General features: G+C 45.6%; 1 long non-coding RNA gene across 2 annotated transcripts in view; it reads right to left on the bottom strand.

Annotated features, from left to right (window-relative positions):
- The window catches only part of LOC139037416 (uncharacterized), a 41667-nt gene extending 24538 nt beyond the window's left edge, over positions 1–17129 (bottom strand). The window contains exon 1 of one of the 2 annotated variants that reach the window (XR_011490203.1): positions 16879–17129. This is a non-coding gene — a long non-coding RNA (uncharacterized lncRNA). The remainder of the gene's footprint in view (positions 1–16878) is intronic. The other variant, XR_011490201.1, reaches the window with a different exon arrangement.
- Positions 17130–17649: the final 520 nt, after the last annotated feature.

Below are 17649 nucleotides of genomic sequence, written 5' to 3'. Positions count from 1 at the left end.
CATGCAGGCCACCCCGGCTGGCCGGCCTGCTCCCTAACGTGGACACAGAGTGCTTCCGAGGACCCCACCAGCTCCTGAAGCCTCTGCAGACCCCATCAGCAGTGCTCGCCAAGAACCGTGAGAGTGTCACGGTCCCCATCAGCCTGAGCTTTCCAGACCTCAGAAACCCCAGACGCAGAGGCACTACATTCTCTTGCATTTAGAGCCCTGCAGGCTTAGACCCAGGGCCACAGCAAGCTCTAGTGGATCCCTCTCCACAAACGGTCTTCATACTGACGTCAGTCTGTAGAGACTGAATGAGGTGACTGCTTCTTCAAATGTGCAGATATCTACACAGGGCTACATGGATCACAAAGCATCAAGGGAAACAAGACATGAACAAAGAACTCAGTAAACCTTCATAACCTGATTGTTGTTGTTGTCCAGTTGCTAAGTTGTGTCCAACTCTTTGCGGCACCATGAACTGCAGCACGCCAGGCTTCCCTATCCTTCACCGTCTCCCGGAGTTTGCTCTAATTCATGTCCGATGAGTTGGTGATGCTATCTAACCATTTCATCCTCTCCAGTCCCTTTCTCCTCCTGCCCTCAACCTTTCCCAGCATCAGGGTCTTTCCCAATGAGTTGCCTCTTCGCATCAGGTGGCCAAAGGATTGGAGCTTTAGCTTCAGCATCAGTCCTTCCAATGGGTTGATTTCCTTTTGGATTGACCGGTTTGATCTCTTTGCTGTCCAAGTGACTCTTAAGAGTCTTCTCTAGCACCACAATTCAAAAGTGTCAATTCTTCGGCACTCAAACTTCTTTATGGTCCTACTCTCACATCCATACATGAATCACTGGAAAAACCATAGCTTTGACTATACAGACCTTTGTCAGCAAAGTGATATCTCTGCTTTTTAATACACTGTCTAGGTTTGTTACAGTTTTCCTTCCAAGGAGCAAGCATCTTTTAATTTCATGGCTGCAGTCACCATCTGTCGTGATTTTAGAGCCCAAGAAAATAAAATCTGTCTACTTTTTCCTCTTCTATTTGCATGAAGTCATGAGACCAGATGTCATGGTGTTAATATTTTGAATGTTGAGTTTTAAGCCAGCTTTTCCACTCTCCTCTTTCACCCTCAACAAGAGGCTTTTTACTTCCTCTTCACTTTCTGCCATTAGAGTGGTGTCACCTGCATAACTGAGGCTGTTGATATTTCTGCCGATAATCTTGATTCCAGCTTATGAATCATCCAGCCTGGCATTTTGCATGATGTGCTCTGCATATAAGTTAAATAAGCAGGGTGACAATATACAGCCTCGATGTACTCCTTTCCCTATTTGGAACCAATCTGTTATTCCATGTCCAGTTCTAACTGTTGCTTCCTGACCTGCACATAGGTTTCTCAAGAGGCAGGTCAGGTGGTCTGGTAGTCCCATCTCTTTCAGAATTTCCCACAGTTTATTGTGATACACACGGTCAAAGGCTTTGGCATAGTCAATAAAGCAGAAGTAGACGTTTTTCTGGAACTCTTTTGATTTTTTGATGATCCAGCGGATGCTGGCAATTTGATCTCTGGTTCCTCTGCCTTTTCTAAATCCAGCTTGAACATCTGGAAGTTCACAGTTCACGTATTGCTGAAGCCTGGCTTGGAGAATTTTGAGCATTACTTTACAAGTGTGTGAGATGAGTGCAATTGTGCGGTAGTTTGAGTATTCTTTGGTATTGCCTTTCTTTGGGATTGGAATGAAAATTGACCTTTTCCAGTCCTGTGGCCACTGCTGAGTTTTTCAAATTTGCTGGCATATTGAGTGCAGCACTCTCACAGCATCATCTTTCAGGATTTGAAATTGCTCAGCTGAAATTCCATCACCTCCACTAGCTTTGTTCATAGTGATGCTTCCTAAGGCCCACTTGCCTTCACATTCCAGGATGTCTGGCTCTAGGTGAGTGATCATACCATTGTGATTATCTGGGTCTTGAAGATCTTTTTTTGTACAGTTCTTCTGATCTTTTTTTGCACAGTTCTTCTGTGTATTCTTGCCACTTCTTCTTAATATCTTCTGCTTCTGTTAGGTCTATACAATTTCTGTCCTTTATTGAGCCCATGAATGCATGAAATGTTCCCTTGGTATCTCTAATTTTCTTGAAGAGATCTCTAGTCTTTCCCATTCTGTTGTTTCCCTCTATTTCTTTGCATTGATTGCTGAGGAAGGCTTTCTTATCTCTCCTGGCTATTCTCTGGAACTCTGCTTTCAAATGGGAATATCTTTCCTTTTCTCCTTTGACTTTAGCTTCTCTTTTCTCAGCTATTTGTAAGCCCTCCCGAGACAACCATTTTGCCTTTTTGCATTTTTTTTTCTTGGGGGTGGTCTTGATCCCTGCCTCTTGTACAATGTCATGAACCTCCATTCATAGTTCTTCAGGCACTTTATCAGGTCTAATCCCTTAAATCTATTTCTCACTTCCACTGTATAATCATAAGGGATTTGATTTAGATTATACCCGAATGGTGTAGTGGTTTTCTCTATTTTCTTCAATTTAAGTCTGAATTTGGCAATAAGATCTGAGCCACAGTCATATCCTGGTGTTGTTTTTTCTGACTATATAGAGCTTCTCCATGTTTGGCTGCAAAGAATATAATCAATTGGATTTCAGTGTTGACCATCTGGTGATGTCCCTCTGTAGACATCTTGTGCTGTTGGAAGAGGGTGTTTGCTATGACCAGTGCATTCTCTTGGTAAAACTCTATTAGCATTTGCCCTGCTTCATTCTGTACTCCAAGGCCAAATTTGCCTGTTACTCCAGCTATTTCTAGACTTTTTACTTTTGCTTTCCATTCCCCTATAAAGAAAAGGACATCTTTTTTTAGGTGTTAGTTCTAGAAGGTCTTGTAGGTCTTCATAGAGCTGTTCAACTTTAGTTTCTTTGGCATTACTGGTTGAGGCATAGACTTGGATTACTGTGATATTGAATGGTTTGCCTTGGATATGAACACAGATCATTCTGTTGTTTTTGAGACTGCATCCTAGTACTGCATTTCCGACTCTTTTGTTGACTATGAAGGCTACTCCATTTCTTCTAAGGGATTCCTGCCCACAGTAGTAGGTATAATGGTCATCTGAGTTAAACTCACCCATTCCAGTCCATTTTAGTTTGCTGATTCCTAAAATGTCAACGTTCACACTTGGCATCTCCTGTTTGACCACTGCCAATTTGCCTTGATTCATGGACCTAACATTCCAGGTTCCTATGTAGTATTTCTCTTCACAGCATCAGACTTTACTTCCATCACCAGTCACATCCACAATTAGGTGCTGGTTTTGCTTTGGCTCCATCCCTTCATTCTTTCTGAAGTTATTTCTCCACTGATCTCCAGTAGCATATTGGGCACCTACCAACCTGGGGAGTTCATCTTTCAGTGTCCTATCTTTTTGCCCTTCTCATACTGTTCATGGGGTTCTCAAGGCAAGGATACTGAAGTGGTATGCCATTCCCTTCTCCAGTGGACCACATTCTGTCAGACCTCTCCATCATGACCCGTCCATCTTGGATGGCCCTACAAGGCATGGCTCATAGTTTCATTGAGTTAGACAAGACTGTGGTCCTGTGATCAGATTGGTTAGTTCTCTGTGATTGTGGTTTTCATTGTCTGCCCTCTGATGCAGAAGGATAAGAGGCTTATGGAAGCTTCCTGATGGGAGAGACTGACTGAGGGGGAACTGGGTCTTGTTCTGATGGGCAGGGCCATGCTCAGTAAAGCTTTAATCCAATTTTTTGTTGATGGGTGGGGCTGTGTTCCCTCTGTTATTTACCTGGGGCCAAACTATGGTGGAAGTGATGAAGACAATGGCGACCTCCTTCCAAAGGTCCCATGCATGCCCTGCTACACTCAGTGCCCCTAACCCTGCAGCAGGCCACTGCTCACCCACGCCTCCACCGGAGACTCCTGGACACCCACAGGCAAGTCTGGGTCAGTCTCTTGTGGGGTCTCTGCTCCTTTCTCCTGGGTCCTGGTGCACAAGGTTCTGTCTGTGCCCGCCAAGGGTCTGTTTCCCTAGTCCTGTGTAAGTTCTGGCAGCTCTATGGTGGGTTAATGCCGACCTCCTCCAAGAGGGCTTGTGCCAAACCCAGGTCTGCTGCACCCAGAGCCTCTGCCCCTGCAGCAGCCCACTGCTGACCCGGACCTCCGCAGGAGACACCCAGACACTGTTCTGGCTCAGTCTCTGGGTCCTGGTGCGCACAGGGTTTGTTTGAGCCCTCTGAGTGTCTCTGGCAGGTATGAGGTTTGATTCTAAACATGATTTCACCCCTCCTATCACCCCGCTGGGGCTTCTCCTCTGCCCTTGGTCGTGGGGTATCTCCTCACAGCCGCTCCAGCGCTGAGCATCTGGTAGTCAGTAGTCTGAGGCAACAGTAGACCTGACTTTGTTTGTCTTTAATCTTCCAGGGTTTATTACTTATTACCTGTCTAACTTCTTGAAGATCACCACTTTATATATTTTTTTGTTCTGGATTTTGGCGACTATGAAGAAAAACAGCACAATGCAGGGGAGAGAAAGATCAACATGGGATAGAGTATAGAACTGGAAGGACCGCTCTGGACTCTCTATGAGTGATAATTTGAAGAAACAAAGGAACTGAAGAAGTGAGCCATGAGGCTATCTCAGAGGAGAACATTTGAGGAGAGAAATAAGCAAATTTAAGAAGAGTGATAGGCACATGATTTATAATAGCCAGGATGCAGAAGCAACCTAAACATCCATCAACAAGGATTGGATAAAGAAGATTTGGTACATATACAGAATGGAATATTACTCAGCCATAAATAGGAACAAAATCGTGCCATTCATGGAGCTGTGGATGGACCTAGAGACTGCCATATAGAGTGAAGTAAATCTTAAAGATAAAAAACATATAGGATATTAATGCATATATGTGGAATCTAGTAAATGGCATAGATGATCTTATTTGGAAAGCAGAAGTAGAGACACAAATGCAGGGAATAGACACATGGATGCCAACGGGGAAGGGGGTGAGTGGGAAGGGTTGTGAGATCTGGATTGATGTGAATGTATATACACGTATGTATACTATCGCTACTCTGCATAAAATGGGTAAGCAGTGACAACCCGCTGTACTCCGGGAATCCTACTCAGCATTCTGTGATTACCCAAAGGGGAAGGCGATACAAGAAAAGGGGGGCAGGGGGTATGTGTACACCAACAGCCGATTCACTTTGTGGTACAGAAGATACTCACACACTGTGAAGGAACTATACTGCAATAAAGAGACGAATGAGCAGTGACCGGAGCATGATTGCCCCTCCTCCCCCTCCCAACCCACAGTGAACACTGGAGGTCAGGTGGCCTGAGTCAGTTAAGGGGCCACAAAGATGAGATGAGAGAGCGCTCCAGGTGCTCAAATCATAGGCGATTCGTAGGAAGCAAGTGCTTCGGATTTCATTCTCAGTGTGATGAGAAGTTGTAGGATTTTTAGCCAGGATGTACGTTTGGAAGCAGGAGATTTAACATTGTAAAAGCTCACACTAGTTGCTAAGTAGAAAATTGATCGTGAGGGGTCAAGAGTGGATTCCAACTGGGATAAAGGTAATTGCACTGGAAGTGATAATAAATGATTCAGTTCTAGAATATTTTAAAGAGCATGCTGATAAGATTTGATAGACTGAATGTGGGGTATGAGGCCAAGAAAGGAGTAAAGATGTATTCCTGAGATTTTGACCTCAGTGGCAGTCTCATTTCCTGACAGAGACAAGAGTGTTGTCAGGGAGAATTAAATTATGTAATTTTGCGATGCAAGTGGACATGCCAGGTCGGCAGTTGAAATTCAAGTCTGGAGTTCACAAAGAGGTTAGAGATATTCTAGAATCATCAGTGTACACGTGGTGTTCTGCAGGATGCTCACTAGGAAGTGTGAGGCTTGGAGAAGTCCAAGTACCGAATGCTGGTGCATCTTCAACTTTAGAGGCTGGAGAATTCAGCTGAACCATCAAGAGACCAAAATAGGAGCAGCCAGTAAAAATGTAAAGCCTGACATCCTGGAAGTCAAGCCTAGAAAGCATCCAAGAAATAGGGAGAGGTTGGGACTTCCCTGGTGGTCCAGCGGTTAAGAATCTGCCTTGCATGTCTACGGCCATACCACCCTGAACGCGCCCAATCTCGTCTGATCTCGGAAGCTAAGCAGGGTCAGGCCTGGTTAGTACTTGGATGGAAGAATCTGCCTTGCAATGCAGGGGATGCAGGTTCCATCCCTCTTTGGGAAGTAAGACACACACCATGGGTCATCTAAGCTTGCATTCTGCAACAAAGATCCTGCATGATGTAATAAAGATCCCGACGCAGCCAAATAAAGAAAAAAAGAAAAAGTAGGGAGGGATCAACCCTATTCAGTGTTACAGAGAAAGATAAAAACCGAGAATTGATATTAGATTATTCAATATGAAGGTCTTCAGGAAGAGCTCATTTCTTATCTCACAAGCCTCAAATATTGGAGGCATTGCATTTATGAAATTGCATTTATGAAATTAAATTCAGTTAATTTAATTAACTGGGTCTGTGATGTGCCCACATTCTCGCCTCCTGGGTTTGGTTGAAAATTTTGCTTATTTGTCTGTGTCTAAATCAGCAGGTACCCTGTGCTTTCCATTTTCCCCTCCCTGGGTTTTTGAAGGTCAGTGTGGAATTATGGGGGCCCCATCATCTGAGGGGTGACAAGAGACGTTCCTAGAAGGGCTCACCTAGCGGTGGGTGGGCTCGCCTTGTGCTCAGGGAGTTATTGTCTCTTGACCAAAACCTAAGAAGCCATTCAGAGTTTCTTTCTTTATTTTGGAATGTCATCACACTCTATATGTATCCCCAAAGATACTAGGAATGCACATGAACCAAAAGGTACAGCTTGCTAAAGAACACTCTCCTTTTCACTCCGTTAAAAATACTACACTCCCTCTGTGGTTACAAACAGTAGGAAGGGACTCACCCGGTGCTCCGGTGAGTGGTTAGGACTCTGAGCTTCCACTGCAGAGCGCAGGGGTTTGATCCCTGGTGGAGGAGCTAAGATCACACACCCTGTGGGGAGCAAAGCAAAACAAACAAAAAGCCAGCAAGAAAAGAATTCAAAATAAAATAACTATCAAACCTGTGGTCTTGCTTGTGCTTTTTTTTTGGACCTTAGATTAATTTTTATTTAACCACTGAAAAGGAATTTCAAGAGAAATGTCAAAAAAAAAAAAAATTTAAAAAAAAAAAAAAGAGGAATGTCTCCTAAGAAGGTCATGGATATACTCAGCGTTTTACACACACGGTTCAACAGGCTGCTTTGATTTTAACTTTACAAACGCAGTTACATCACTTAAGCTGCGGTCCACGGGGTCACAGAGTCAGACACAACTGAGTGACCGAACATCAGCATTAAAGCTACCACATTCTTTGTGCCTGAGTTGACTCTGCACAGCACATCTTTTCCTTCCATCATTATCTAGATGCCATCTCGGATGGCTTACATAACCCATAGGTGATACAGTTTCTAAATGAAGCAAGCTTTGTTTTTCAGATATGGTAGCTTTGGAGAAAAAGTACTGTGAGAGCTTTGAAGGGTCAGAAAATGCGGGTGTTTGGTATAAAAGTGCATTCTATCCGGTGTCAAGGGCCTGGTCTGTGAGGTTCTTCAACCACATGCACAGCTCCTAACCCATCAGAGGTGCAGGGAGCTAGCCGGCCCACTTGAATGTCCTTCCTCCCAAACTTACAAAGAAAACACTCCAATTATCTGACTTGAAAGTGAATAAAGAAAGAAATGAGGAAGAAAAGTCAGTTGCTTTTCCTCCGTGTGACTTCCTGAGCTTGAAATCGATACTGCTGAAGAGAGCGGTAGGAGCTAGCTTTAAAGGACAGCACTCAGCTTCTCTCAGACCAGATGCAAGAACCTCTCCCTCACTTCATCAGGGATCTGATTCTTGTTGTTGTTTAGTTTCTCAGTCATGTCCAACTCTTGGCAACCCCGTGGACCGTAGCCCACCAGGCCCCTCTGTCCATGGGATTCTCCAGGTAAGAACACTGGAGTGGGTTGCCACGGCCTCCGCCAGGGCATCTTCCTGATTCAGGGATGGAACCCACGCTCTTGCGTTAGCAGGCGGGTTCGCTACCACTGAGTCTCTGGTAGCTCAGCTGGTAAAGAATCTGCCTACAATACAGGAGACCCGGGCTTGACCTCTGGGTGGGGAAGCCCCCCTGGAGAAGGGCATGGCCACCCACTCCAGTATTCTTGCCTGGGGAATCTCATGGACAGAGGGGCCTGGTGGGCCACGGTCCATGGGGTCGCCAAGAGTTGGACACAACCAAGCCACTAACATTTCACTTCTTCATTTGATTCTCAGCCTTGTTTAATGTTCCTCTTGGTGACGGCCAATTTTATGTGTCAACTTCACCAGCCTTGGGGTGCCAGAGGAAACAGGATTTCTCGGTGTGTCTGGGAGGGTGACAGCTGACGTGAGCACTGAGCCGGTGTCTCGGTAAAGTTGATGTCCCGCTCCAGCGTGTGTGTGGGCCGCTCATCCAGTCCTGAGGGCTGACGGAGGAGGTGGGAGTGCTCCCCTTTTTGCTCACTGTTGAATTGGGACATCTCTTCTGCCCCCAGGCTGGGGTTTCCATCATGGGATTTCTCCCTGGTTCCCAGGCCTGTGGACTCAGCCTGGATTACACCACCCACCCTCCTGGGCCTCCAGCTTGCAGATGGCAGGTCACAGGGACTTCTCAGACTCTGCGATAGCGTAAGCCAATTTCTCCCTCTCTCATCCCTCCCTCCCTCTCTTGTTCTTTTTCCCTCCTTCCTCCGTCCTCCCCTCCCCCTCTCCCTTCGCTTTCTCTCTCTATTGGTTGTAAGTGAAATCATATGATATTTGTCTTTCTGACTTATTTCACTTAGCATAATACTCTCAAGGTCCATCCATGTTATCCCAAATGGTAGGATTTTGTTTTTTATGGCTGAGTAGCATTCAGTTGTATGTACACACCTCATCTTTTTATCCATTCATCCATCTATGGAGACTTATCTTGTTTTCGTATTTTGACTACTGTAAATAATGCACTATGAACATTGGGCTGCATATAGCTTTTCAAATTAGTATTTTCATGAACCTGGTGCTAATTCAAGTTGGCCATCAACCCACATTGCTACCAAGTAAAGCTGCCGTTTCATACATTGCAAAACAGAGACACTGAAAAACGTGCCTTATTTTCTTTCTTTAGAATCCTAACTAATACACCCTTCCTTTGGGTCCTTGAGCATAACACATCAAAAAAAGATGCTAAAATATCTCCAAGTGTGCTGGCTTCTCCGACTGGACCTTCAGGAATGTACTTTGTTATTGGAGAATATGAATTCAGTAGGGGAGCTCTGGGCTTCCCTGGCGGCTCAGGCAGTGAAGAACCCACCCTCAATGCAAGAGACGTGGGTTTGACCCCTGGGTTGGGAAGTTCCCCTGGAGAAGGGAATGGCAACCCAGCCCAGTGTTCTTACCTGGAGACTCCCATGGACAGTGGGGCCTGGTGGGCTACTGTCCAGGGGGTCGCAAAGAGTCAGACATGACTGAATGACTAAGCACATCTCAGTGAACTCTCCTGAGGTGACTAGTCTGGATCTGTACATCTGAGTGTTTTAATTAAGGGTAGAGAGCTTCCTTTCAAGAAGGTTTTCATCTGGGTAGGGTAAGCTAGGCAGCGGGTACCAACCGCCTCAACCTCTCCGAGACTTAGAAGAAGCAAGTGTGCTTCTTACTCCTACCGCGAGGGTTGGCAGGGGGTCTTTCTCTCTCTGCCATGGCAGTCAGTCAGTGATCAGGTGTGGTTCTGCCTCCAGGATCGCCTGCCATGGAAAAGGAAGCTCAGTGAACCGTACCCCGGATCTTAACGCTGCCACTCAGAAGCCACACGTTACTGGTGCTCAAACTCTACAGGGACAAGCAAGCAAGAGGGTAGAACTATTCTGGCTTGAGAAGAACAGCAAAAACCACATGGTAGTTCTCAAGGTTCATGGCTGGGTTACCACACTATGGTTAGAAACATAGCTGCCAGTATCTGGGGCTATAACAGCTCCAGGTTTAACGATCCAAGGCCAGGAACACAAGTCAGGAAGCGTTCCAAGAAGGGGAACCCAAGGTGAGGCTTAGCTGGGTAAGCACAAACTTCTGAGCCATGACAGAAAGATTGACTAGGCGGACAGCCAGGCTTCTTGAGTGTCTAGAATGGATATCTAGAGCTTTCCTCCTCCGTCTGACAATTATTCAAATGTTAATTCCAATGGACACAGAACGTCTAGTTCTCTGTGGGTGCTGAGTCTCTCAGTCTTGTCTGACTTTTGCGACCTTATGGAGAGCAGCCCATCAGGCTCCTCTGTCCATGGGATTTCCCAGGCAAGAATACTGGAGTGGGTGGCCATGTCCTCCTCGAGATGATCTTCCCGGCCCAGGGATTGAACCTGCGTATCCTGTGTCTCCTGCACCGCAGGAGGAATCTTTACCCATGGCAGCCACCTGGGAAGCCCCTAGTTCTCTAGAGCCTCCTCATTCTTTTACGTTCAATTCCTGACCTCAAAGATCTTCAAACTAGACAGATTCCAACACTTTCAAGTTATGTCATCATCTTACAGAAATGAACACTTAATTTTACTGTGTATTTCACTTCCACCAAACATTTTATATGAAAGCAGTTTAGCTCTGCTATTGATCTAGAGGTGAAGTGTTGGGTATTCTTTGAGAACTTTCTCTCCGCTAGACATTTAATACACGTTATATCACTTGATGCTCACGTCAAGCCTGTGGATGTGTCATGAGAAATTTGATGCTTGGAGACTGTTTACCAACAGCTCACTGCATTCCAAGCTTGTGCATCACATGTTGTACCTGGGAGTTCTCTCTTAGTTCTCACAAACACCTTTCCTGGTGGCTCAGTTGGTAAAGAATCTGCCTGCAATGCAGGAGACCCCGGTTCGATTCCTGGGTTGGGAAGATCCCCTGGAGAAGGGAAAGGCTTCCTACTCCAGTATTCTGGCCTGGAGAATTCCATGGACTGTACAGTCATGGGGTCACAAAGAATCACAAAGAGACACAACCACCTTAGGTAACCATGAAAAGGTTAGTAACTGGGGCGGGGGCGGGGGGGAAGGTTAGTAACTTTGCCAACAGTCACAAAGCTAAAATAGAGAGGAGCAAATTTTTGGACTAAGTTTGTGTCTGGCAGACCTATTCCATTATACTAAGTTGTTCATTAAAAAGAGATTCTAAACTACGAACAACTTTTAAAACAATCTAGTTTATCAAATCACATGCTATTGATTAAGATTTCAGTTAAGTTGGATTCATACAGCTATATCCATAACTAACCTGCCCTCCACTTATTATTATTATTCTTTTTTAGCCTAAATTGACACTTGAATGTACTACCCCTACCAGCAAGGATTAATTTATGACAGAAAACCCTACCCACTGGCGTTTCAAGCATGAAGGTATTTATGTCTTTCTTGACAAGGAGACTGGAGTTGATTTATCAAAATCCTGGATTGGTATTTTGTAATTTTGTGGGGCTTAGAAATGATGCCTCACATTCATCATGTTTTATGGACCCAAGCAAGGGTCTCAGCGAGCTTCCCAGGTGGTGCTAGTGGTAAAGAATCTGCCTGCAATGCAGGAGATGTAATGCAATGCGGGTTCGATCCCTGGGTCGGGAAAATCCTCTGGAGGAGGGCCTGGCAACCCACTCCAGTATTCTTGCCTGGAGAATCCCAAGGACAGAGGAGCCTGGTGGGCTACAGTCCATGGGGTCACAGAGAGTCAGACACGACTGAAGCGACTTAGCACGCATGCAAGAGTCGTGGCAGCTTGAGCAGAGACAAGGAAACACGTCACTAAACCAGATGATTCCTGGCTGACACGTCAGAGGGCGTGGGTGCAAGGCAAAAGGGCACTTAAGGAAGGGCAGAGGAAAGAGGGAGGGAGAGAGGCCTCCTCTGGCTCTTCTATCCCGCAAGAAGCATGTTTTCTAGGAGCCCACCCAGCAGGAGGGTAGTGCCTCTCACCTCTTATGGGTGAGGGCAAGTCCACATTGCAATCCCTGCATCTGCGGAAGCTTGAAAGACGGAAGTACCTGTTTGTTTCAAAATATATCGGGGGTGGTAATTTTCCAAAATTTGTTGTGGGTGATGAAAAAGAGAGAAGTTAGCTTAACCAACTTCGATTATCACCGTCATCCTAGCCACAATTCAATGATTCCAAATCAGTTTATTTCTATTCAGCCCTGGAATTCATCCTATTACCCGGTTTCAATATCACATCTATCCTTTAATTCGAAATTCAAAAATTCTGTCATGCCTTTTGCCAACAAATTCTTCTAGTTTGGTTCCTATATTAAAGTGCCATGAATTAGACTTTTGATTTTTTTTTTTTTTTACAAAGAATCTTTCAAATTTGAACCTTTCTACCTTCACATCTCACTCCCACGTCATGCCCACCACCATAGTCAAGGTGGGGACGTCAGGTCTCCACTGAGCTTGCAGCCTGCCGCTTTCCCTCCACCTCACTTTGACAGTCCTTATTTTCAGGCACCATCCTTTCTCATGTTGCCCACAGCAACGGCATCCAACTGTTTCTTTCACTTTCATTCTAGATTCCCTACAAGACACTGTCTGCAGAGTCCTGGGAGATTTAAAAAGTGTAAATCAGATTATGTCGCTGTCTGCCTAAAACTCTTAATGACCTTCCCATTGTTCTGTTCTCAAACCCTTCTTCAGGGACCATGCCTCGCCAGACTGAGAACATCTCGAGGCAAGGGGCTGGAGCTTTGTTCACATCTTACATTGAGCAAACCAGGGCGGTGCCTCCTATATCTGCATGCGTTTGTGTGCAGGGGTGTATATTAGACGAATGAATGGATGACAGCACTGCAAGTTATTGTCATCAGAATATATAAAATGTCTCTAGTAAAATTCTTTGAATGAGTTCTTCTCTTTCATGGAAAGGGTATTCCAAGGGCCTCTTTGCAGTACTATGTGGATAACAGGGGCTTCCCAGGAGGCACTAGTGGTAAAGAAGCGGCCTGCCAATGCAGGAGACATGGGTTCGATCCCTGGGTCGGGAAGGTCTACCGGATGAGGGCTTGGCAACCCAGTCCAGTATTCATGTCTGGAGAATCCCATGGACAGAGGAGCCTGGTGGGCTATGGTCCATAAGGTCACAAATAATTGACACGACTAAAGTGACTTGGCATGTAGATAACAGGATCATATAGCAATGAGACAAGATAATATTGACTGACCTAATTTACATTAATACTAAGCTAATGTGTATGAACACATATCCAACTAATAGGCTAATTTCAATTCTGCTGTTTTACAGGTTCTTCAACTGTAAGCATCAACATTTTGTCAAAAGCTGTTATTCAGATCCATAATTTACCATCTTAAGATGATGCTTCCAAGCTATTCTTTAAACATTCATCGACATAAAGCTAATACAATAACTAGTTGGGCAGAAAGAAGCCTCTACTATGAAATAATATGTCCAGTTTACTAAATGGTTTAACCTGCACATAAACATATCTACTATCTACAAGTGCTGTGCTGTGCACTTAGTCACTCAGTCGTGTCCGATTCTTGCAACCCCATGGACTGTAGCCTGCCAGGCACTTCTGTCCATGGGATTCTCCAGGCAAGAATACTGGAGTGGGTAGCCATTTCCTTCTCCAGGGGATCTTCCCACTCCAGCGATGGAACCCAGGTCTCCTGCATTACAGTCAGACTCTTTACCGACTAAGCTATGAGGGAAGCCCACTATCTAGAAATAATATGAAAATTTAACAACAATGTTCTTCTGTATTAGTTTCCATTTATTCTTGCCTGATTATTACTAAGAATTATAATCAGGAGCAATTAGTGCAATTTTCTTGTTCCTGACCCTCTGACGAATGTCTTCTGTTGACACTCTGCCCATGTTCTGCATCTTACTCTGATCTATACACCGTGTGAAGCCCAAACAATTCACCTGGGTGGTAAGTTACCTCGGAACTGCTGCACTAATTAGAGATGATCCCCGTCTCTCCATTCTCACTCCAAAGTCAGTCTTTTTCAGTGCCGTGTTTTAATTGATCTTCAATCCCACTGTTAAAGTTCTGCAGTTTCTGTTCATGTTTGGCACCTCACACATCCAGGCAATAAAATCCCTCCAGTTGCTGTGGCCGGTTACATAATGCCTGCGAGCAAAAACTTGCTTTTCTTTCTAAATCTGCACAGCAAGAGAGGTTGTGCAGAGACAGACATCATTTCTGACTGCTATCCTGAAGAGTCTCTCTAGCACTACTCAGTACTGAGAAATTCATCTTACTTTGTTTCACCTAATGCACCACAAAATTCATACTCTGCACCCCACCCCTGCTCCTACTAACAATCAATCAATCAATAATAAATAAATAATTAAAAACTACCTGCTTGTTATTCACTGGGATCTCATTACTTAAGTTCTTTATGCTGTATTGTGATTTATCGTGTATAATGACTTCCCCGGTAGCTCAATGGTAAAGAATCTGCCCTCAATGCAGGAAACACAGGTTTGAACTCTTGGTCAGGAAGATCCTCTGGAATAAGAAATGGCAACCCATTCCAGTTCTCTTGCCTGGAAAATTTCATGAACAGAGGAACCCAGTGGCCTGAAGTCCTGGTGGTCACAGAGTTGGACACGACTTAGCAACTGCACACATTGTACAATAATAACAGTATCCTGTAAAATGCAACAATAAATGCAAAAATATCACTGTATTTTTAAGCATAACTATGTCTTTTGATTCTTTATTTGTCCACCTTTGTGATTATTTTACTTTTCCCATATCAAGTCCCCTGCTTTACACCAGAGTTCTTGTAGATTCTAGCAAATGGCCTTTATTTAAAGTTCATGTGTCAAGGATAAAGCTAAAATGCAAAGTGCAATGAGCAAGCTCTATTTTAATTGCTTACTTGAAAAAAATAAAAAGGTACTCAGTTGCAATGATATCTATAGTTTTAATTTATTTTTTTATTTATAGTTTTCATAAAATTAAAATGCACTTGTTAAAAACATTTCTTAAAGTATACCTTGTGTACTACTGGTACAAAGACCACATGAATTGATTTAATTTTCAAGAGTTCTATGCGGTGTAATTTGTCTGTTGCTGACCTGGTGATATTTCCTTACTAAAATCCTAAGCCCCTCAGTTCCCTGTTATTCAGTCATAAGCGAATGATTGACAACGGGCACACCTTATCTCATGGCCCAGCTTCCCTGGAACACGTGGCAGCACAGAGGATGTGGATTCCATCAGGAAAAATGGGAAGGTGTCATGAAGGGAGCGGCAGGCAAGTGCTAGAGAGAAAATCATGTTCCTCTTGACTATGAAAAAAATCCACTTACCCTGAAAACACTCATGAAAAAGGAAACACCCTGGCTTCCGACTGAACAGGCTTCTCTCCATTTCATCTCTATCAAGATATTTGGCAAAATTAGAAAAAAAACTTAAGTATATGAGTCTTCCTTTCCTAAAGAAAATGAAAAGTTGGCAAAATCTATGACACTTGTCCTTGAAATATTGATGATCAGTAAAATCGAAATCTAAAAAAACAGGGAGGAATGTTTTCTTTTGGGAAAAAGCAAAGCTATCTGATTCTGTGCCCGTGGTTTCTAGTAGTAAATGCTCAGCAGTCTTAAAATTCCGGAACATAATAAAATGACAAGCAGTTACTCCCTGTGGCATTAAATCAATGGTTCTAATCAGGGGGTTGGAGAAGGAAATGGCAACCCACTCCAGTGTTCTTGCCTGGAGAATCCCATGGACAGAGGAGCCTGGCGGGCTACAGTCCGTGCGGTCGCAAAGAGACAGAGGTGACTGAGCGACTAGACAGTCGGGGGTAATACGACCCCCAGGCCGCACTTGGCAACGTCTGGAGATGTTCTTGGCTGTCACGCCAAGGGTGGGAGCTGCTGTGACGCCAAAGCCCGGGGGTTGTGCTGAACCCCCAGACCCCCAGGAAAGGCCCCTCAGCCAAGAGCTAGCCCACCAGCAAGACGTAAATAAGAAGAGCCCAGTCAGCTTGAGCGCAGTCCACTGCGTGAAGGAAGTCCGCCCCCGTGAAGCATGTGCAGAAAAGCTTCAGTCCGTCCCAGAGCTAAGTCTTCTCTTTTTCAGAGCTATCTAAATTTCCTGCGGTCAGCGTCCAGATGAGAAGCTGCTCAGACTGACTAAAAGCCTGATAAATAGGAAATACCGTGGCGGCGGGGCCGGGGCAGGGGGTGTTGTGGAGCCTGGGTAAGCACACAACCAGAAAGCAGCCCTCTGAGCTGCCTTTTGAAGGAGAGAAAAAACCCATCCTTCCTTGGGCGCTCCGCCTTCGCTGCTCATTAGCTTCCCCAGTGGCCCCGCGCTCTTTACAAGGGAAACTTCCTGGGGGGCTGGGGGCGGCGAGGGGGCGCTCCGGGGAGGGGCGGCGCGGGCGGCGTGCAAGTCTGGGGAACACGAATCTCTGAGGCGACTAAATTAAAACCACGCTATGAAGCCATAAACTCACTACCGAATCCGTGGCCTCGGGTCAGGATCGCTGCAGGAGACCCCGTCCTCAGTGCGCGCGCTTGTTAACGTTTTCTGTCAGGACGAGCGGCCCCGGGCGGAGCCCGCTCCGAGCAGGACCCCCAGCCCACATCAAAACTGACCACGGGCGGGCCGGGGCCACAGGCCTGGTGGGAGGGTCACCCCGCGCGGGGGTCCGGCCCCGCACACCCCAGGAGGGCGGCACCGACCGACGTAAACGCGCGCTTCCATTGAAAATCACTTCGGGTTAGACAAAGCCCATTCTTCCGCACTTGAAAAGCTTACCGGTTTCTGCAATTCATCTGTGTGAGAGATGGAGATTTTTCCACGGACCCCGGGAGAGCCGGGTGGAGACAATTCCTGTGCGGGTTTCATCCGCAGAGCGCGGCCGGGGAGATGCAGGAGTCCCTCCAGCCCCGCTGCCTTGACGACACAGCATCCTTCCGCGCCCCTCGGGGGACCGCGCTTCCGCGCTCCGGGAACAGAGGAGAAAGCCTGCCGTCAGCCGAGGCGAATCCAAAGCGGTTTTAAGCCGATGCTAGGTCGGAGAGAGTCTTCTGTTTGTTCTGTATTTTATTTATTTTCTAGTGGTTGTTGTCAACTGGGGGCCAATTTACCCCCTCCATCTGCCCCCCACCTCCTACACCCAGGACATTTGGAGACATTTTTGGTTGTTGCAACTGGAAAGTCTTGCTGGCATCCAGTGTTCAGAGGGCAGGAATGCGGCTGAACATGATACGGTGCTCAGGAAAGGCCCTCATGGCAAAGAACTACCCAAGCATAAGACCGATACTGTCAAGACTAAGGAATCCTGGCCTGATCCGATGCCAAGAACATACTCGAAGGGACGCCCTTGGCGGTCCAGTGGTTAAGACTTTTGCGCTTTCAATGCAGGGGATGTGGGTTCCATCCCTGGTCAGGGAACTATGATCCAACATGCCATGTGGCACAGACAAGAAAATAAGAAAAAAAAAAGAGAGAGAGAGAAAGAAGAAAACATAGATGGAACACAACACTTGTCCTTTATTGAACTATTAATATGTAAAGTAAATTGTC

The sequence above is a fragment of the Odocoileus virginianus genome, chromosome 11 (genome assembly GCF_023699985.2).
Source record: "Odocoileus virginianus isolate 20LAN1187 ecotype Illinois chromosome 11, Ovbor_1.2, whole genome shotgun sequence".
NCBI classification, from domain to species: Eukaryota; Metazoa; Chordata; class Mammalia; order Artiodactyla; family Cervidae; genus Odocoileus; species Odocoileus virginianus.
The sequence above is the reverse complement of the archived record's forward strand: the minus strand, read 5'-3'. Positions and strand labels throughout refer to the sequence as shown.